Source organism: Crocuta crocuta, unplaced genomic scaffold, assembly GCF_008692635.1.
Source record: "Crocuta crocuta isolate KB4526 unplaced genomic scaffold, BGI_CrCroc_1.0 scaffold299, whole genome shotgun sequence".
Classification (NCBI taxonomy): domain Eukaryota; kingdom Metazoa; phylum Chordata; class Mammalia; order Carnivora; family Hyaenidae; genus Crocuta; species Crocuta crocuta.
In genome coordinates, this window is record NW_027532747.1 from 9133206 (window position 1) to 9154973 (window position 21768).

Consider the following 21768-nt stretch of genomic DNA (forward strand, 5'->3'; position numbering starts at 1 on the left):
TCCCCAGAATGCTTCCCAGTGACCGTCGCACTATGGCCTGATGAACTCTTCCACCCCTTTCAGGACCTGATATAATTGCTTCCTCTCTATACCTCTGCAACACTTATTTGAGCATTTATCACAGAAGGCTGAAGTTTTTGTCTTTAGATCCTTCTACCTCTTTATACTTTGAGCTCCTTGGTACTTGGTCTGCAGCCTGCTCATCCTGTGACTTCAGTTCCTGGCATCATGCTGGGCACGTGGTAGGCACAATGGAAAAATTAAAGAAGGAAAGAAACTCACATGCCTTGATCTCATCTTTAGGCTTGAGGCTAGATTAATTAGGTAAGGATAAGCTGCTGGGAAAAAAAAAAAAGACTCTGAAATATAGTGGAGTAAAATGGGATCTTGTTTCTCTCACATACAACAGCCCAGAAGTAAACAGTGGTGTGGCTCTGCCATTCTCCATATGAGATTTCCATCTTTGATACTATGGGAGCTACTTCAGTTTCTGATATTTCTCTCTCTGTGGATTCTTTTCCCTCCTTGAGGACCTCTCTTGGAGGCATTGATTTCCCAGCACTTTTGGTCCGTTCTGAGAAAGGGCCAAGCAAAGTCTCACTGCCTGAGAACACCTTCCAGCAGAGAACACTTGCAGCCTTTGGTAGGTATGGGAGCTGTCTACAGGTAACGTTCAAGGTGGCCCAAGGGAACGTAGGTGGGGCACTGACATCTGCTACAGGGCTTTATACATGTTATTTCATTTCATCTTTACAATAAGCCTATGGTTAAGTTATCAGTATCTCTGCTTCTCATATGCAGGAGCCAAAGCTCAGAGAGATGGAGTGATTCTCCCAAGGTCACACAGCTAGGAAATGGTAGAGTCTGAAGGCCAACCATCTGTCTCATGTCACTCCTTGCTCCCCTTCCTCAGCCCGAAGCTGTCTACTATCCTGTTTTAACAGGTCCCCACCAGCAGCTCCCACCAAAAAAATATTACCTTGAGGCTTTCTTGGGCTTCTCATTGCTTGAGAAAGACAACTGATATTTTTACAACCTTAAGTGGATGAAGCTTGGAGAAAGGATATTTTTTATTGCTGTAAGTGTATACATACAGTCTCCATCAAAGTCATGTCTTTGCTTTGTATATGCAGTTTTGGACAAGTTCCCTAGCCCCCATTGCTAATCAGGTCACTGCCCCTGAGCTCTTCTTGTCATTCTGGAGCTTCTTCTGGTTGTAACAAGTACCTCTCATCCGGTTCTCATGGTCAGGTCCTTGTTTGCTTGTTTGTTTTTCCCACAGACAAATGTTCTTACTGGGAATCACCTCCTACTAAAATGCAAAGGCCTGGGACAGAAAACCAAGATGTGGTTAACTCTCCATTAATTATGCAATAAGAGGGAATCAGAAGAATATGATATGCTCTGAAGGTGGGCCTAGCAGCACATCTTAGAATCATGTAGAGCTCCAAGGGGCCGGTCGTAGTACTCACTGCTCACTGGTTCCCGTTGACAGTTTCCAAGATCTGCTGCCAAATCTTGATTCATGCATAAAATGTGTTTTTGTTATAGCTAAGTATATACAGGCATACCTTGGAGATATTGTGGGTTTAGTTACAGACCACCACGATAAAGTGAGTCAATAATTTTTTTTTTTTGGTTTTCCAGTGCATATAAAAGTTATGTTTGCACTATACTGTAGTCTATTAAGTGTCCAATTGCATTATGTATTTAAAAAACATGTATATACCTTAATGAAAAAATACTTTATTGCTGGGGCACCTGGGTGGCTCAGTCGGTTAAAAATCTGACTTTGGCTCAGGTCATGATCTTAAGGTTTGTGGGCTGGAACCCTGCATCAGGCTCTGTGCTGACAACTTGGAACCTGGAGCCTGCTTCAGATTCTGTGTCTCCCTCTCTCTCTGCCCCTCACCCAATCTCTCTCTCTCTCTCTCTCTCTCATTCAAAAATTAACATTAAATTTAAAAAAATACTGTATTGCTAAAAAGTGCTAACCATCATCTGAGCTTTGGGCAAGTAACAGAGGGTCTTGCCTCGATGTTGATGGCCACTGGCTGATCAGGGTGGTGGTTGCTGAGAGTTGGAGTAGCTGTGACAATTTCTTAAACTAAGAGTGAAGTTTGCCTCATCGATTGAGTCTTCCTTTCATGAATGACTTCTCTGTAGCATGTGATGCTCTTTGATAGCATTTTGAACTTCTTTCAAAATTGGAGTCAATCTTCTCAAACCTGATGCTGCTTTATCAACTAAGTTTATGTAATACTCTAAATCCTTTGTTGCCATTCCAACAGTCTTCACGGCCTCTTCACCAGGAGATCATTCCATTGCAAAAAAAAAAAAAAAAAAAATCACTTTCTTGGGCCCGCTGGCTGGCTTAGCTGGAGGAACATTCACTCTTGATCTTGTGGTCGTGAGCTCAAGTTGGGTGTAGAGATCGCTAATAAATAAATAAATAAATAAATAAATAAATAAATAAATAAACAGACAGACAGATAAACTTTTTAAAAGAATTGCTTTCTTTGCTCATCCAAATCCACTTCTAATCTGTTAAAGTTTTATCATGAGATTAAAGCAATTCAGGCTCCACTTTCAATTCTAATTCTCTTGCTATTTCTACCACACCTGTGGCTTCTTCCTCCACTGAAGTCTTGAACGTTTCAAAGTCATCTATGAGGGTTGGAATCAATTTCTTCCAAACTCTTATTAGTGTTGGTATTTTGACCTCTTCCCATGAATCATGAATGTCCTTAATGGCATCTCAAATGGTGAATCTTTTCCAGAAGGTTTTAACTTTACTTTGTCCAGATGCATCAGAGGAATCACTATCTATGACAACTATAGACTTAAGTCATGGATTTTTTTAAAGAATAAGACTTGAAATTCAAAATGACCCCTTGGTCCATGGGCTGCAGAATGGACGCTGAGTTAGCAGGCATGAAGACAACATTAATCTCATTATACCTCTGCACCACAGCTCCTGGGTCACCAGGTGCTTGTCAATGAGCAACCATAATTTGAAACAGAATTTTTTTTCCTGAGAAGTAAGTCTTAAAATATTCACTAAAACTATATTGTAAACAGATGTGCTATCTCCTAGTCTTTGTCATTCCCTTTATAAAGAATAGGCAGAACAGATTTAGCATAATTCTTTAAAGCCTCTGCATTAGCCTCTAACAAGAATCAGCCTATCTTTTCAAGCTTTGAAGCCAGCTATTGACTTCTCTTTTCTGGCTATGAAAGTCCTAGATGGCATCTTCTTCCAATAAAGGCTGTTCCATCTACATTGAAAATCTGTTGAGTAGCATAGCCGCCTTTATTAGTCATCTTAGCCAGACCTTCTGGAGAACTTGCTGCAGTTTCTACATCAGCACTTGCTGCTTCACCTTGTACTTTTATGTTATAGAGACAACTTCTTTCCTTAAACCTCATGAACCAACCTCTGCTAACTTCCAACTTTTCTTCTGCAGCTTCCTCACCTCTTTGAGCCTTAATAGGAATAAGAAGAGTGAGGGCTTGCTCTGGATGAGGCTTTGGCTTAAGGGAATGTGGCTGGTTTGATGTTCTATCCAGATCTCTAAAACTTTCTACATGTCAGCAATAGACTGATTCTGCTTTTTCATCGTTCATGTGTTTACTGAAGTAGCACTTTTAATTTCCTTCAATAGCTTTTCCTTTGCATTCATAACTTGGCTAACTGTTCAGCACAAGGGACCTATCTTGGGTCTATTATAGCTTTCAACATGACTTCCTCACTGAACTTAATCATTTCTAGCTTTTGATATGAAGTGAGAGATATGCAACTCTTCCTTTCACTTGAACCCTTAGAGGCCATTGTAAAGTTAGTCATTGGCCTGATTTCAATATTGTTGTATCTCAAGGAATAGGAAGGCCTGATGAGAGGGAGAGAGATGGGGGAAGAGCCAGTGAGTGGAGTGGTCACAATACACACAGCATTTGTATATTACGTTTGCCATCTTATATGGATGTGGTTCATGGTGCCCCCCAAACAATTACTAGAGTGACATCAAAGATCTGTGATCATGGATGACCATAATAAATATGATAATAATGGGAAAGCTTGGAATAATTCAAGAATTACCAAAATGTGACACAGAGACACAAAGTGAGCAAATGCTGTTGGGGAAAAAATGGCACCAAAGACTTGCTTGACATTGTAGGATTGCTACAAAGCTTCAATTTGTAACAAACACAATATCTGCAGATGTGCAATAAAGCAAAAGACAATAAAACAAGGTATATCTGTATAGTGTCTTGGCTTTGTATGTCAGATGAAGCATTGAGCAGAGTGGGTGATGGAGCTGTAGCTCACTGAGAGGAGGAAGTGAGGGGCAAAGCAGAGTCAAGAAGTCTTTGCCTTGTGAGGACACCATGGATTAGATTGTTCAACATCCATCCCAACCCTTTTTCTGGTGGGTAGAAGTAGAAACGCTAAAAACTACGTTTCCCAGACTGCCTTGCAGCTAAGGAGCTGGATGTGATTCACGTTCTGCCAGTCAGATGTACTTGCACTGGAGCTGAAGTAGTGTGTGAAGAGAGAGAGAGGCTGCAGAGCTGTTCTGTTGCCACTGTGGACCTGGCGGAGGTGGGGGGGCTCTGGTGACAGCTCTCCTGCCTGGCAGACAGTTTCCTGACCCTGGCAGGGGCTGCAGCTCCCATGGCAGCTCAGTTCTGAAGTGCGGCTTTGCAAGCTGTTCCTGGGAGCTACTGACAGAAGTTGACACTCTACGGTCAACTTCTTCAGCCCTCCCAACAATTGGATAGGCATTTAACATTCTGTTTTCTGCAGCTGAACCCCCACTGAAGCAAGAAAATATCCTGGGAGGGCAGCGAGCAGCTCTGACAACAAATAGCAATACCATGGCTGGGTGAATAGGGTGTGTGTGTGTGTGTGTGTGTGTGTGTGTGTATACAGACCCTCTTGTCACTATGTTAAAGGAAAGGGACTGGTCAATGCCAGGCCCTGGGATTTTCATATCCCAGACAACACTGTTCAAACCCTGTCAGACAAAGGCTATATAAAGGATGCCAGCACTTCAGGGTTTCATCATGGGGATAGAAACCTCTTGGTTATTGGGCACTTGTCTGCATTAACGTCTTAGAATGATCACTTTCCCAGTCTGTAAGAAACTCAGTGAATGACACTGGTGCTGCCAAGATTTTAATCCCATTCCTGAGCTTCAGAGATGGCGAGGGACTTACCCAGGGTCACACAGCAAGTTGTAGGAGCCAGAACTGGTTCTCTGATTATAACCAAATCTTTCCACTGCTCCTGTGAATGCAAAAAGAATAAAGAAGTGGATGGAAAAGGTATGGACTGGCCCTGACTCCAGAGTCCAAGGGCCAGCCTGGAGCTCGGGGAAGAGAAGGAGGAGAAGAGAAGGCAGATTTGGACAGTGAGAACTACACTGAAGTACTTTTTAAAGAAGTCACTTTTTTTTTTTAAACATTTTTAAAAATATTTTTATTTATTTCTAGGAGAGAGAGACAGCGTGAAGAGGCGAGGGTCAAAGAGAGAGGGAGACACAGACTCGGAAATAGGCTCCAGGCTCTGAGCTGGCAGTCAGCACAGAGCCCAACACGGGGCTCAAACCCACGAACTGCGGGATCATGACCTAAGCGAAAGTCGGATGCTTAACCGACTAAGCCACCCAGGCGCCCCTAAAGAAGTCACTTTTTAATCCAATTCATAGAGACAGAAAACAGAATGGTGGTTTTCAGGAGCAGTGGGGAGGGAGGGATGGGAAGTTATCGCTTAATGGGACCAGCAGGTCTTCTGGGGAAGACAAAAACGTTATGGGAATGGATGGTGGGGATGGTTGCGCAACAGTGTGAATGTACTTAATGTCACTGAACTGTACACTTAAAAATGGTTAGAATGGTAAATTTATGTTATGTGTATTTTACCACATTTTTTTTTAAAAAAGCACTCTCTGCCCACTAATGTGTGATGACGTGGGCCGCAGGAAGGTGGCTGCCTTCTAGCCTGAAGGGTGCAGAGCAGGGGACAGAATGGTGTCCTAGTCTCTCCATGGGACAGAAGCTGGCCATCCAGCTGGCATATCTGGGAGCACTCCAGGCACTAAGCCGGGAGAATAGGGGTCCCACTGGGGGGCACACCAGGGAGGGGTGTGCTCCTGCAGAGCTGGTCTCCCAGGACAGAACAGTGGCTGTCACCAACAAGAAGCTCCCCGGAACGCTGATCCCCAGAGAGACCCCAGAGGAGCCCCATCTGTGCCCATGGGAGCTGCAGACCCAATGCTGGCTGGAGCCCCTGGGTGCTTGCTTCCCAAGCCAGCTGAGTTGAGCTGTTAGGTGCAGTCCGAGTTCTGCCTGTGTCTCTGGGACATTTCACATCCTGGCCCGCCTCCCACTGCCAGAATCTACCCCTCCCTGCCCAAAGCCTCTTATCAGAAACTCAGAAGTTTATCAGAAACTCCTTCACCAGGAGCTGAAAGCCTGGGGGCTTGCCTGCCCTCCACCAGTGAGTCTCAGGTGTTCATTTAGAAATACCCCAGGGGCACCTGGGTGGCTCAGTTTAAGTGTTCAACTCTTGGTTTTGGCTCAGATCCTGATCACACAGTTTGTGAGTTCAAGTCCCTCATCGGGCTCTGTGCCGATGGTATAGAGCCTACTTGGGATTCTAAACAAACAAACAAATAAATAAAATAAGAAATACCCCAATGTCTTCGTCCCTGGGTGGGATAATTCTGAGGAAAGGTTTCTGATATCACTTTCCTGTGGCTCCCTGAGCAGTTAAGCTCTGTTTCTCACAGCGGTGTCTGGCTTAATAGCACACACTTTATTGAGTTTATCTTTCCTCCTCAGCCCTCCTCTCTCCACACCGTCTTCCTTCCCCACTCCTCTCTACCAGGGGTCCCTGGAAGCCATGTGTGCTCACATCCTTGGCTCAGGGAACCCAAGCATGATGCTGGCCCCCCGCTGGCTCTGGCTGGAGTGTAAGTGGTCTGCCAGAGTCCATACCTCTCTATGGGCCTTGGTCCTGAGCTACGTGGAGCTCGGTTCCCTCCAAGCCTAGCCCCTTCTTGGACCTTGATAGATTTTCTCCCATGTCGGGTACTGGGACTTGACTGTTCTTTGCATTAATTTGCAGGGTGGCTCTTTAGATTCCTGTCTACCTTGGGAAGCATCTCGGCAATGCTAGGCTGCTTCAGGGCCTCTGACCTGTTGAGGCCCAGATGGTGAGGATGGGCCAAGGCCGGAATCCACTGGGTTGGGGGAAATGAATGGGCCAAGCTGCAGCCATGGAATGAAGAAGTGAGGCAAACCTGAGGCTCCAGGGTCAGTCGGACATAAAGTCTACCCTGGAGCTATCATTGACTTGCTGAGTGACTCTTGCTGGTCACTTTGCCACTGGGTGCCTTAGTGTCTCTGCCTGAAATATGGCCTTGAGGACCCAGAGCACACTCCAGGAGTATAAATGAAATCTGAACCATAGCAGCTGGCCCTTTTGCATGCTTTGACTGCTTTGCTCCTTACACACCTGTGATACAGTTGCTATCATTATCCTTATTAATAGGTTAGGAAGCAGAGGTTCAGAGAGGTTGCTTAAACTGCTGGACACCACACATCATAGTAAGTGGCAGAGTCAGAATCTGACCTCTGGCTACAGTGTGAAAAGTCATATGTGGGAATTTGTTGATTTTAGAGAGTGAGAGGGTGTGGCCTCAGCAAACAGGTGGTTAGGGTCAGCCTTATTGAGATGGTGGCTTGAATAAGGTTTTGAAGGAGTTGAAGGAGAGAGTCATTGGCTATCTGGGAGAACATTAGAGGCAAATGAACAGCCAGTGCAAAGGCCCTGGAGCAGGAGTATACCTGGCAGGTTTGAGGCAGATCTAAAAGGCCAAGGTGGCTGAAGGAGAGTGAGTAAGCAGAGGGTAGCTGGGAATGAGACAATATTGGGTCAGATGATACAGGACCTTGTGGGCCTTGGTGAAGACTTTGGCTTTTACTTTGAGAAAAACAGGAGTCACTGGGAGAAGATAGGAAGTGGTGGGATGCTCAAGCACACTGTATGGTTTGCGTGCCTCGGACCCAGTTAGCTCTCAGCAGCCCCAACACCTCACTCCATCCCAGGGGCCCTGAAGAGATACTTCTGAGCCGAGTGTCGGGGAGAGGAGAAGAGAAAGCCATTGTCATTATTTGTCCGTGGTGGTCAGATATGTCCCTGTTGATGAGCGCCAGGTCCCTGGGAAGGACCGGCTGCTCTTCTGGCTAGGGCTCAGGACATCTCCTGCCAGGGGGGCCTGGGGAACAGCTTTCCCTGTACCCCAGGGAAAGTGGCAGCTGCTTATCTGATGGCAGAGCCCAGTGCACTAGACGGCAGAGTCAACACACCCTTGGCCCTGCTTACAAAATCATATTTTCCAAACATACTGTTCCTCCAAGCCCCTTATCAGGCCTCCAGGTGGCAAAGCCCTGTTGCTGGGCAATGTTGTTTTATCTGCAAGGTCTGCAGAGAGGTCAGCACGAGGTGATTTCATTAGATCCTCTCCCATCTGTCTCTGCAAACATCCCCAGGGGCCTCCAATTAAGGTTTTGCTTTTCTTCTTTGGCAGATGTTTGTTTTAATCTAATAAAGTGGTTTACAGGCCTCAATGTGTGGATGAAGGCCTTGGTGGGCCCCAGACTGGGAGGTGGTGGGAGAGGTGAGGTGAGGGCGTGTGGGCACCAAGTCCGGGACGCCGAGGCTAGCTCACCCAGAGCAAGCACAGGGCACAACAGGAGGCAAGAAAGGACCTGGCCTGGCCAAGGTCAGGTGCAGGAGGTCTTCCCTGTGCTCCACCGCCTTCCCAGGGCCATATTGTCTCAGGGTTCCCTCACTCAAGAGCAGATTGTCTTTTAAGGAGACACCCTGGGGTCTGTAGCCAAGGGGGAGATCACCTGGGAGACAGGTCTGCAGAGGCTCCCCAGAGAAGGTGCCATGGAAGAATTGCTTAGCAATGTGCAAGCTCCAAAGTCATGCCAAATAGACCAGAACATTGGAAACTAAAGTCTTTGAGGGGAGGATGGTGAGAGTAAGATCCAGGGCAGAGGAGAGTACAGGGGTTGGTCTGGCCACTTGGCCAAGGCATTGCAGAAGGGAGGTAGGAGTGCCCCTGCACTAAGAACAGGGTCAAAGCAACGCTTTGACTTCTCTGATGGGGTCAGGTAGCCAGGACTCTGAGGGAGAGAGGACTCTTTGCCCAGGCCCAACCTCCTAACCCCCAAAAGCATGACTTTTAGGGACTTCCAGGAAAGTCTTCAGGTGATTTCAAGGTGATTCTTATTCCCAGAGCCCCTCACCAGCTGGGAGAAGATGGTGGAAGGAGCTGTAATTTGGAGCCAAGGCGACCTGGGCTTGGATCCTGACCCTGTCTAGTACTGTGTCACCTTGCAACAGTCACTTAACCTTTCTGAGCTTGTTTCTTATGTTATTAAATGGCCAAATTGGTTCCTGTGATTTATATGAACTTAACTGAGAGAATTGAGTCACCAATTGTCAGTGCTTGCTATGTCTGGGGCAGCTCAGGGGTGCTGATGACAGGACAGAAAGCCCCAGCACAGTTCCTGGGTGCTCAACATGCGTGACCGTCCCTCCCATGTCCCAAGTGGCCATCTCGCTCCCTCTCTCCCTCAGGCTCTGTCTTCTGGTGAAGCACTTGGTTTACACAAACCAACTTCTGTTTTGTAGCCAACTGACTAAAGGAGCCACATCCTTCAAGCTTCGACATCAGCGGGCCTGGGAAGCTCAGCTTCTAGGGGGACCCTCAGTTTTCCCATCTGTAAAATGGTGATATTGATAATATCTACTTCCTAGCGCCCTTGTGAGGGGTCCACAGGGTTACATTGTCAGGTGTTTTCACACAGGGCCTGGACTAAGTGAGTGCCAAGTCAATGTCAGCACCCACTTGTTATCACAGAAACTTCAGGGTGTGATTTTCCTTCAGGTGATTGAGTATCTCTGATGTCCAGGGCTGTTGAGCTCCCCACGGCTGTGTCTAGTGTCTTACAAAGTTGAACACTGGAAAAGGGATATTGAGGGGGAAGGGAGGTACCCTGGAGACTTGAGGCTGTGCTAATTCTGCTTCCATAAGGGAGAGACAGTGAGCTGATTCCCCAGCCTTCAGACCCTGCCTCTCTGCAACTGGGCCAGCTGGGGTGTTGGGGGCACAAGCCAAGTGGTCTTTGGGGATCTCTGGTCTGGAGGGATGCACAGGGATCTCCTCCATGTATGCAAGGCAGTGCATGAGCTTCTTACCTTCTCTGAGTGACATTTCACAGCCAGTTAGCTGAGCAGCCTTCTCTCCCAGAGAATGGGCTGTTCTCTCACCCAGCTCAGAGGCTGAGCAGCCCCATTTTCCTTGTGCCTTTCCACCTTGCAGGAGCTGGCAGAGAATCCTGCGCCATGTAGGGCTTAATCGTGGGCCCTCCTTTTTACCAAGACATAAGTTGGTCCCGGTGCTGACTGGCGTCCTCAGTTTCATCCACCTGTACAAGGGAAGTTCTCTTCCTTCTCCATCTGAATTCCATTATCAGTGCTCCATCCTTGTGGTCAAAGCTCCGCTCCTCCCACCTTCACCCAAGACAGCAGGTGCCACACATTGGCTCTCAGTCAGTTACTCTGCAGGAAGGGGGATCTATACCAGAAGGACAGCAGTTACCAAACACACACAGAGATGAGGAGGTATTACTCAGGGGGAAAGGGAAGTAAGGAACAAAATATGAGGTTCTGCCACAGCTCTACCTCCCAGGAAAGTGAGGAATTCATACTCTCAGAATGGTCCCTTCATATTTATTTTGTTTTGTCTCTTATTCCACTCAATCAGTGACTGCTTCAGCCACATAGTCTAATTACCATCTTGACATTTGCCCACCTCTCCCGTGTCATGTGTAGGTATCATACACACTACCACCCCCATACCTTTTTTATACATCCCCTTGCCAATAATGCCTTTTCTTGCCTCTTTGTCTTCTACAACCTTTAAGGCTCAGATCAACTCCATTCAATGCCTTTCACTCCAGGAAGTGTTTCTGACCAGCCCAACCCACCCAGATATCTATCCACAAAGATCTTTTAGCCTATACTATCACCACTACTATTTGGCCATTATCAGATATTATTCTGGGCAGTAACCTTGATGCAAATATTCTATCTGCCCAACTAGATTTCAAGTCTTTTGAGGGGAAGAACATTGCTTCAAACCCTCCCCAACCCTGAATTCATAGAAACAGGACTTATGTTTTTTCATGGAGGTGAAAATAGCTTAACCTAAATATGAGGAAGATGGCAGAATTTCTGACAAGGTTGCAAGTCTGGTTAGGAAGATGTTTGGGGGGCTAGGTGCTTTCTGGACCCCATCTCTGTGTATATCACACTGTGAATAGTGCTCACCCTGGATCCTCACATAGAGGGAGGTAAATTCAAATGATATTCCCATTTACTTGACTGCTGTGGATGAAGGTAGAGCCAGTCTCAGAGGCACAGAGGAAAAGGTCAAGCACCGCTGTCCGTGGTGCTGAACCATCGCCTCCACCAGAAAACCCGGGACACTGGTTAGACTCTTGTCCAACATATCCGAGGGGTCATAGCTGTAAGATTTTATTTTTTTCAAGCTTATTCAAACTTTTTATATCATTAGAAAATAATTATCATCGTGGCTGTGTTTATCAATCAATGAAGTTGATTTATTTCACGGCATTTTACCTTATTTCCAACAGATGCTTTTCTACCTCTGAGAAGCTGGAGGGTGGAGGAATCATGTGTCTACTCCATCAAATCCCTCAAAATTATATTTTTAAGATTAAGGACCCTCATTACTTCATAGGAACTAATGCACTCCTGCATTTTTGCATTGTTTTAGAGACATTGTTTCAGCTCTATCTCATACTGACTGACTCCGGGCAGGTCAGTTCGCTGATATGGGCCTCAATTTTTTCCTTTACAAATAGTTGAAGGGATGAGGGAGTTGGAATTGATTATATGAGAGATACCTTTCTTTGCTGACATGATGCCTCCTGAATAACTTGCCCTGTTCTCACATCTTGAAGAGCCCTTCTTCTCAAGCCCTTTAAAATAAACAAAAAGATCTAAGACATTTCCCACATCAAACCCAAAAGACAGCTGTTCATGGGTAGCCTCACTTCCCATTGCTAAGAATAATGTGAAGGCTCTACCTATGATACTGCCATCTTATAAGAACATCCTAAACTCCCAGTCTTCTTATAATGAGATGATTTTAATGATATATCAGCTTCCTCTGGTGGACATCACGCGGTGACTAATGTAAACAATGCATTTTATTCCACGCATGCCAGCTCTTCCAGAGAAGATCTGTGCCTAAACAGGTGGTTTTATTTTTTTTAATTTTTTATCTATTTCTGAGAGAGAGAGAGCATGAGCAGGGGAGGGTCAGAGAGAGAGGCAGACACAGAATCTGAAACAGGCTCCAGGCTCTGAGCTGTCAGCACAGAGCCCGATGCGGGGCTTGAACCCACGAACCATGAGGTCATGACCTGAGCCAAAGTCGGATGCTTAACCGACTGAGCCACCCAGACGCCCCTACACAGGTGGTTTTAGAGACAGCAAAGCCTACTGACTTGGCCTCAGAACCAGAGAACCTCCCAGCGTGGGGCAAGGGTCTCAGAAGCCTTCAGCTGCTGTCGTACCCCTGATAAGGGGACTCTGAAGAAGCCACCACACCCCTGCTTCCATTCCTCTTGGCTCCCAGCTCCAGGGTACATGGTTCAGGACAGTGGTTACATGATGCTCTCTTAGGCCTGCACCACCTCTAGGCTGCTCAAGCACCTCATCCCAGGATCCCAGTGAGAGATCTTATTCTTGAGGCACTGAATGCTAATGAATAATAAATGCCAAAGTGGGCACAGGACAATGATACTGAGAAGTTAGAGAATTTTTGCCGAAGGTGATAGCTGAGTCTCAAATGCATTTGTCCCAGTATCACAGGCTGTAAATGTCCCTGTGAAATCATATTGTATCCCCCACAGCCTCCCTGATAGCAGAAAGGAAGAACAAAAGATGCACACGGAGGATTCCAGGGCTCTCTATGCCCTGCCTCACCTCCTAACTAAGAAAGACAACCTGACTATGGGCAGGGGCCCTGAGAACCCAGGTGCTTCTCTGAGTAGAGCTCACTATGCAATGAGGTATCACCGCACACCTAGTAGAGTGTCTAAAATTAGAAAGATTAATTGTACTTGGGATGCCTGAGTGGCTCAGTCATTTAAGCCTCTGACTTCAGCTCAAGCCATGACCTCATAATTTGTGAGTTGGAGCCCCACATTGGGCTCTGTGCTGACAGCTCAGAGGCTGGACCCTAATTCGGATTCTGTGTCTTCCTCTCTCTCTGCCCCTCCCCTGCTCATTCTCTCTCTCTCTCTCTCTGTCTGTCTGTCTCTCTCTCTCAAAAATAAATAAACATTTAAAAATATTTAGAAGGATTAATTGTACCAAGCATTTATGATGATGCGGAGTAACTCGAACTCATACATTGCTGGTGGGAATGTAAAATGATACAATTACTTTGGGAAACAATTTGTCAGTTTCTTCAAAAATTAAACATATACCTACCATATGATCCAGCCAGTCCACTTCTAGGTATTTACCCAAGAGAAATTGTACATGAATATTCATAGCAGCTTTATTTGGAATAGCCCCAAACTGGAAACAACCCAAATATCTACCAATAGATAAATGAATAGAAAAGTTGTGTATCCATATAATGGGCTATGACTAAGCAATAAGAAGAAATAAACTATTGTCACACCAACAATATGGATGGATGAATCTCAAAATAGAAGCGAGACAAAAAGAGTACATGTTGTATAATTTCATTTATATAAAATTCTAGGGCATGCAAATGAATCTATAGTGACAGAAGGCAGATTAGTGGTTGCCTGGGAAGGGGAGGAGGGAATCTGAAGGAGATGAGGGGGAGGGTGGATTACTAAGGGTCAAGAGGAAGTTTTGGGAGGTGATGGATGTGGTCACTGTCTCAGTTGTGGTGATGGCTTCACGGCTGTCTGAATATGTCAAAACTCACCAGATTGTATACTCTAAATATGTACAAATGTATGTCAATAAAGCTGTTTTTATGTTTTTTTTAAATTTATTTCTGAGAGAGAGAGAGAGAGAGACAGCGTGAACAGGGGAGGGTCAGAGAGAGAGAGGGAGACACAGAATCTGAAGTAAGCTCCAGGCTCTGAGCTGTCAGCACAGAGCCTGACATGGGGCTCGAACCCACAAACTGTGAGATCATGACCTGAGCCAAAGTCGGACACTTAACCAACTGAGCCACCCAGGCGCCCCAATAAAGCTGTTTTTAAAAAAGAAGCTGCCACAAGAATACAGAACACATGGAGGATACATGGAGCTGTAGACGTCTTCCAGCCCCAAGCGGGCTTGATTGTCATGGGGAAAAGATGATTGTCCCCATCTGACATGAAGAACCAACCTAGTGAAGAGCCTGGGGCCCAGAGAGGTTACGTGCTGGGACTGAGGTCACGCAGCAAGCTCAGGGCAGAGGCCATGGCAAGATCCACACTTCCTCCTCCAGATCCAGCGCTTTTTCTGTGGGGCACTGGCTGTGCTCCTGGCTTAGCACGCCCTGAACTGAGGGACAGGGCGTGCCTACCACCTGAAGATGTAATCTCCCTTCCACGCTACACTCGTCCCCTGATAGTCAACCCTGGGCTTGGCTTGCACCTGCAGCTGGGAGACTGGCTTAATCTGCAGAGAGAGGCCATGGTTACAGCATCTCCCCAGGGAAGTAATAAAGAGAAGTGTGAGATAAGGGACAAATGCAATTACCTAATAACACTGTTATCGGTGGCAGAGAAGGACACAGGCCAAGCTGGTGATTCCTGCCCGTGTCCCAGCATCCTGGAGAGTCTGACAGGGCCACCCAGCTCAGGAGAGTGCCCGGGGCCAGGGGCCATAATTAGGGGGTGGAAAGTGTCAGAGGTAGAGGCAGGTGGGGTGCCAACATGGACCAAGCACCCATTTGGTTTCTGTCCTTGTGTTCTCCCCTGGCCCTGGGGACCCACACAGTGCTTGTGGGCAGAGCTGGAGCGGAATCCTGGGAGAGCTGAAATTGCATCCACTTTGTGAACGGACAGACCCGGATGTAAAGCCTGGTGGCTGCTGGGCCTCATGGTCCCAAACAAAGGTAACAGTGGTCCATCCCTCATGCAATAATGGCGTGTCCCATAAGGCTTGTTTATCCTGTTTCCCCCTCCCTTGCTGTCCTGGTTTCTTTTCTTCTCATTCTGCACACACCAAAGATTGGACAGCTGAGGAAAAAGGAGTCGCTGGCCTTCAGAGCAGTAGCCTGAAATGCAGAGAAATTCAGGCAAATACATTTGCTGAGTGCTTACCGTGTCCCAGGCACTGGACTGAGCACTTCACAGGCTTGATCCCATTTAATCCCCACAATGAACCACATCACCAACAAGGACATTGAGGCCTCTCTAGATTGTCACTTGCCCAAAGTCACAGAAAGTAGAAAGAGGCAGAGGCGGGCCCTGAACAGTCTGACTCCCAAGTTTACGCCTTGTGGAGGAAGTTCCTTTACTGGGTTTCTGGGGTCTTTCCTTTTCTGACTTCTGTCCCCCACCCAGGACAGGGGGCTAGGAGGGTGGCCCTGGCTGGGCACTCCAGGATCAGGTGCCCTCTTGCCACTCAAGCCGTCCTCATGACCTCACAGATGTACACCGCACACTACAGTTTACAAAGAACTCTCCCATCACTTATGCCATTGGGCGGCTCTGACTCTTGGGAGAGGAGAGGATGGCTATTATCCTGACCCCATAGACTCTGTGATGAAAATGGTATGTCTCCTCTCCCAGGGGGCAAATGGCTTTATATACATTGGACCAGTTTTTCTGCCCAACATCCCTTAGAAATAAATATCATTGGGTTCAATATATACAGGCTGAAACTGAATCCCAGGGAGTAGCTAGCATTTCCTCAAGGTTGGCTGGACCCCCAAACCCAAGCTCTGTGTCACTTTGAAACTGAATTTGAACAGGGCCTGCTTATATCTCAGTGAACAATGGTGATCATTCTAATATCTAATCTAATCTCTTTTTTTAAAGTTTATTTAATTATTTTGGGGGAGAGAGAGAGAGAGAGAGGGAAAGAGTAAGTAGGGGAGAGGGAGAGGGAGAATCCCAAGCAAGCTCTGGGGCTTGAACCCACAAACCGTGAGATCATGACCTGAGCCAAAATCATGAGTCAGACACTTAACTGACCAAGTCACCCAGGCGCTCCATAACACCTAATCTAATCTAATCTAACCTAAGAGGTGATAATTAACCCCAGCCTTCCCCAGGCTCTCCCAGGGGAAGGCTCTCCAAGATCCCTGATTGAAGGCTCAGCCCTGCCATCTTCTGAGCCAATCAGACAACATTCATTTGTTCCTTTGACAAAATGCATGAGTGCTTGCATCCCAGCAACTGTGCAGAGCTGGTTCCTGAGTGTCCACACACCGTGGGCCCTGCCTGGAAGAGATCACGACTGGTGAAGAGAGAGAGGGACAGTGTGTGTAAGGGACCTGCCATCTTTGTGGCTTGCCAAGTGCATAAGCCCCACACGGACCTTGGTGTACTCGGTGCAGAGGAAATCTGCCCTATTCCGAGCCTCACCACTCAGCAGTTTCCATGGATACCAGATCATAGTAGCTAATTAGACCTAATCAAGTGCAAATCAAGTGTCAACTTCAATCTTTGATATCCTCCCCTTCTAACTTTTTATCCACTTGCACTGATTTCAATCATTCATTCAACACCAACTGAACACCCATAAGGCTCTATGCCTGGATGAATGAGTTACTAATAATCATAACAACTACCAGCAAAAGTCACCAACATTGGGGTGCCTAGGTAGCTCAGTCAGTTAAGTGTCTGGCTTCTGCTTAAGTCGTGATCTTGCAGTTCGTGGGTTTGAACCCCACATCGGGCTCTGCGCTGACAGCGCGGAGCCTGCTTGGGATTCTCTCTCTCCCTCTGTCTCTCTGCCCCTTCCTCACTTGCATGCTCTCTCTCTCTCTCTTTCTCTCAAAATAAATAAACTTAAAAATAATTTTTTAATCACTAACTTTCCCTGAAAATTTATCATGGGGTAGCCACTCTTCTAAGTACTTCACGTGTATTTTTTTTTTCAGTAGAGAGGAGAATGGGTTAATCTCTTTCATTTCAATTTTAATACAGTTAACATACAATGTCATATTAATTTCAGCACATCACATGTATTAATTCTTTTATCCCACAACAGTCTGATGAGGAAGGCAGTGTTACTATGCCCTGAACAGGATGAAAAAACAGAGAAAAGATAAAGATTTTGCCCACTAAAAACGGTATTGGACAGATATGTCATCGTGGGATTTCCAGGTGATCTGAATGTAACCAGATCTGAGATTTAAGAATGTCCACCGGGGAAGACCACGTCTTTTTACCAGTCCTTGATTCTCACATCAATCTTCACATCCTTGTGGCTTTAATATACAGCTCTGTGGAAATAAGCACAGGCTTACAGGCTACCTCTGAAGCACAGGCTTAGCTGTACTCAACACTCAGAATCGAGGTGTGTGGCTCTTAAGCTAGGAGGAGGTCTCTGAGAAACACTAGGGGTGGACACGTGACTCCTTTCCCCACTCTGGTCTCTTCCCACTGCCCAACACACTCTTTCCCTCATATGGAAGCTTCCATGGGCCACATGGGAGTGTCATGGGACTTGAGCAGGACAGGGTGCCATGAGAAACCACTTTTCACCCAGAGGGAGTGCAAGTTAGGGGATGGAGCAGAACGGTCCTCACTGCTGTAAGTAAGGGTGGGCCAGGCCCACTTGTTATAGTTTAACTAGTACCTGGGGACAAGAGGACTTTCTCGGCCACCTGTCCAACCTCAGGGGTCAGCTCTTTCCAGAAGCCTTCCCTGACTCTCCAACCTTTACTGACCTGTCAGACCTGGTTGACCATAATATCACAGACTCTGAAGGAACCCAATGGATCACCTTGATGGGAAAACAAAGATGAGCCCAAGAGCCCTTTGGCCCTGACCTTGACTACCTGGCTCCTTCTGATACCTTATGAGCCTTTTGCATTGTCCAGGAATATGGCTTGGTCATGTGGTTGCTCCACCTGACTGCCTTTATCCTGTCCCCCTCATGTCCTTATGGGGTCCTATTGAGGGTGTAGAGTCTTTCTGGGGGTGTCCCCACTTGTGGAGCTGCCTTTGGGTTTCTTCCAGAAATGTGGGACCAGAGGAGCTTTGGACTCAGAGGAGTGTGCTACAAGTAAGGGGTCTGGTGTTTTCAGGGCAAGACTGAGAACATACCTCTTCTTTTAAGAACAGTGGCCACTGAGCCTAGCTGTCCGAGGCAAGGCCACTAACAACCCTCACCACTGCTCTGAATGGGGCGCGGCACAAACAGTAATCTGGTCTCTAAGTCAGCCTTGGCAGACGTGCGCTTAATGGTGGCACCAAGACTTGAACTCAGGGCATCTGCTTCTGAGGCCAGGGCTCTTCTGTCTGTGCCACGTCGCCTCTTGCCACGGAAGGTTCTTGGAGACACTGGAGGCTTTGACGACAGGGGTGGTGTCTTCCGTCACCTGGAAGTCCTGGACAGGCTGACCACAGGAGCCGCTTTCACAGACCTGTTTGTGCATCACGTGTTTCCGACGTCCAGTGCCAGCAAGGGGCCCGCCTCCTGGGCACCTGCGGCTGCTGCCCTCCTGTTTCCGTGCCTGAGGCAGTTGGCACCACAGCGCTGTTGTTTTCCCTCATTGTTTTCCTGTGGAGGAGTTACCTCCTTCCAGAAAGGGAAAGGAGGTTAGAAGAAAATAGCTCAGCAGCTGTCCCGAGATGCGCTCGCCTCCGTTGTTTGGCCAAAGCAGGGCTGTTGGCGGCGGGTTTCTGTATGGTGGCACAGCAGGCTCCTGGCGCCCCGCGCCTCAACCCCTCTGCCCCCTGCTCCGACATCAGCTGCAGCGCTGTCCCCAGTGAACTGTGCGGAGGTCACTTCTCCAGGGACGACCCTCCATCAGTGGGGAATGCGCTCTAGCCTCCCTCGCGTGGAAAGGGTCTGAAGTGCCTTCTACACCAGGCCTCAGGGGGCCCTGGCAGCTGCCCACGTTGGTGACTGAGTCGCTGGTGCACATGTCGTTGGCTCTCCCTGCTTCCTTGTCTTAATCTCTGGCTCCCTCACTGTGGCCTCTTGAGCCCACCTCCAAGTAAACCTCCTGAGCCTGAGTCCTTGTCTCAGGCTCTGCACTGGGGAGAGAAGGCCAACTAAGACCACCATGTGAGCCAGGCTGGCACAGAGCATGAGATGGAGAGCAAACCCTTGGCTTAGGAGACCCGACTTCTGAGCCTACGTCACTAGTGGGTTGAATACATAAATAAACGAACGAGTGAAGGAATGATGTGGCTATTACTCAGCCCACTCTGCTGATTTGGAAACATGGTTGGCATTTTAGGGCACCCGCATTTCTGGCTATACATCGTCATCCTCTAATGAGGCCGGCCCCACCCCTTGGATTAAATGTGACCATGGGACTTTCTTCGGTCAAAGAAATGTGAGCGGAAGTAATGTGTCTGACCTCTGGATGAGAGCAGTTCAGAGACCTTATTCCCCATTTCCTTCCCTGCTCTGGCCAACCGTGAAGCCATGTGCTGAGAAGGAAGTGCCAGGAGATTAAATTAGCAGCTTGAGTGCCGAGTCATCTCATAGGGGATGGCGACCCTGGAGGAGCTCAGGCTGAGAACGGATTGTGTGTGTGTGTGTGCGCGCACACACACACACACGCGTGCACACGTGTGCAGGAAATAAACTTTTGTTATTTTGAGCCAGAGATTTGGAGGATACTTGTTACTGAGGCATGACCTAGCTCATCCAGACTGACACACAAAGCAAGCCCTGGGGGCACGTGGCAGAGCCGGGGGCCTGGACTGAGATGTGCCCTCTCAGTCTGGGTAACCCTTGTCCCTGCTAGAGGCCTGTACTCATCTCCCCACGTCTGGAAGCAAGACAGTGTGGCCACAGCTGGCATTTCCATTCTATTCCACTTGGCCCTTCTCAGGTGAGCCCCTAAAGGCTCTGTCCCTAACCCACCACCCGGCCTGGGGTCACCCATTTATACTAAGAAGAAGCGGGATGAGATCAGCAGCTCCAAAGCTATGTGGGAGCCGCGCTCTCACAGGAGTGCTGTGAGCTGGGGCTGGTGGGTGCTGGCCAGGTTCCCTCTCTGCCTCCTGTGAACAGAACAGCTCCTGTCCTGCCTGTTTTGCATTTGGGGGTTTTCACATGGGAGACGGTCCGTTGATGACGGTTTGATCAATGCCGGGCTGGATGATCTGCTGCTTGAAGACGAGGACATTTTACCCGCAGTCGCCTGAATTCGTCCATTCCCACCAAACTCTCCAAGTGAGAGTCGCCAGGACCCTCATCCCCGGCTCCCAGCCGTCCCATAAATGCTTAGTTCTCCGATGTGAACAGAACAAAGAAGCCACTGGATCCCCACGTGGCTCCCAATGGGTCAACCAAACACAGAGCTTCACCTTGGGCTGTCGGTCTCAGCCCCTCCCTGCCTGCAATGCCAAAATGCTGGGACCAGGGGTCTGCAGATCTGGTTTCTAGGCCCAGCTCCGCCACCCTCTCACTGAGCGACTCCTTCTTCTTCTTCTCTGTAAAAGAAAATAACAAACAGCCGAGCGCCAGGCCAGTATGGTGCTAAGCAGGTGTCGTGTCATAATAAAGAATGTTCCAGATGAGGATGGAAGAGGGAAGAATGGGGGCTTTTGTCTGCAGGAGAAAAGTCAGAGGGGAGGTGACAGCTGGCTTTAAAACTCTGTGGGACCCTAGCAGAGAGGATGGGTGACACATTGGTCATCATGGTGATTATCATTACAGTACAATGTTTTCTAGTTGTTTATCTAGACTGTCAGCCCCATGAGGACAGGCGGGAACCTTGTCTGTGCTGGTCACTGCCATGCTGAGAACAGAAGTGGTACGTTCAAAGTTTATTGAATGAATACACTTGTCCTGTGTGGCTTCCAAAGGCTGAAAGTTCCAGGGAGGCCACTGATTTGTCTCTGCCTCTCCATGGCCAACATCCATTCAGCCCTCCCTCCTCCCCCTGTTCTCCCTTCACGTCCTGGAATCAGCCACTTCCTGTCTTAATTGGAGTCCGAATCAGACTTCCTGCTGCTCAGGGTGCGGGCTTGGATGAATCTAATCAGGGCTGACGGAAAGTGGGTGATTAATTAGCTGAGGAGGCTGGAGGTGGGTGGCTGCTGAGCTGGGCTGAGCAGAGAAACAAAAGGGATTTATCCCCAGAAAAGGAACAACACCCCCAGCCCATTCCAAAACCTTCATCCAGCACTAAGAGCTCTGAGCTGCTGGCGGCAGGGAAATCCTTATGTTGGCACCAGCAAGAGGTGGGGGTGAATTAGAACTCACTGCAAAATTCTAATATAAATTCAAGGCATGATATGGAGGGTCTCAGAGTAGGGGGAGTTTTCCTGTTAAAACCTAAAGGTAAGTAATATTGGGCTGATGCCACAACTGGGAAGGGGAAACTCCAAGGCCACACCCATCTGTGGTTATATTACTAGAAGTCTATCACCCCACACAAGGGAGGGGATAGTCCATGATGGGTCAGGCTGACCAAGCCCTTGCTTTTCTCCCCTCCTGGGGACTGGAGACCTGGTCGCAAGCCCAAGACCTTTCAG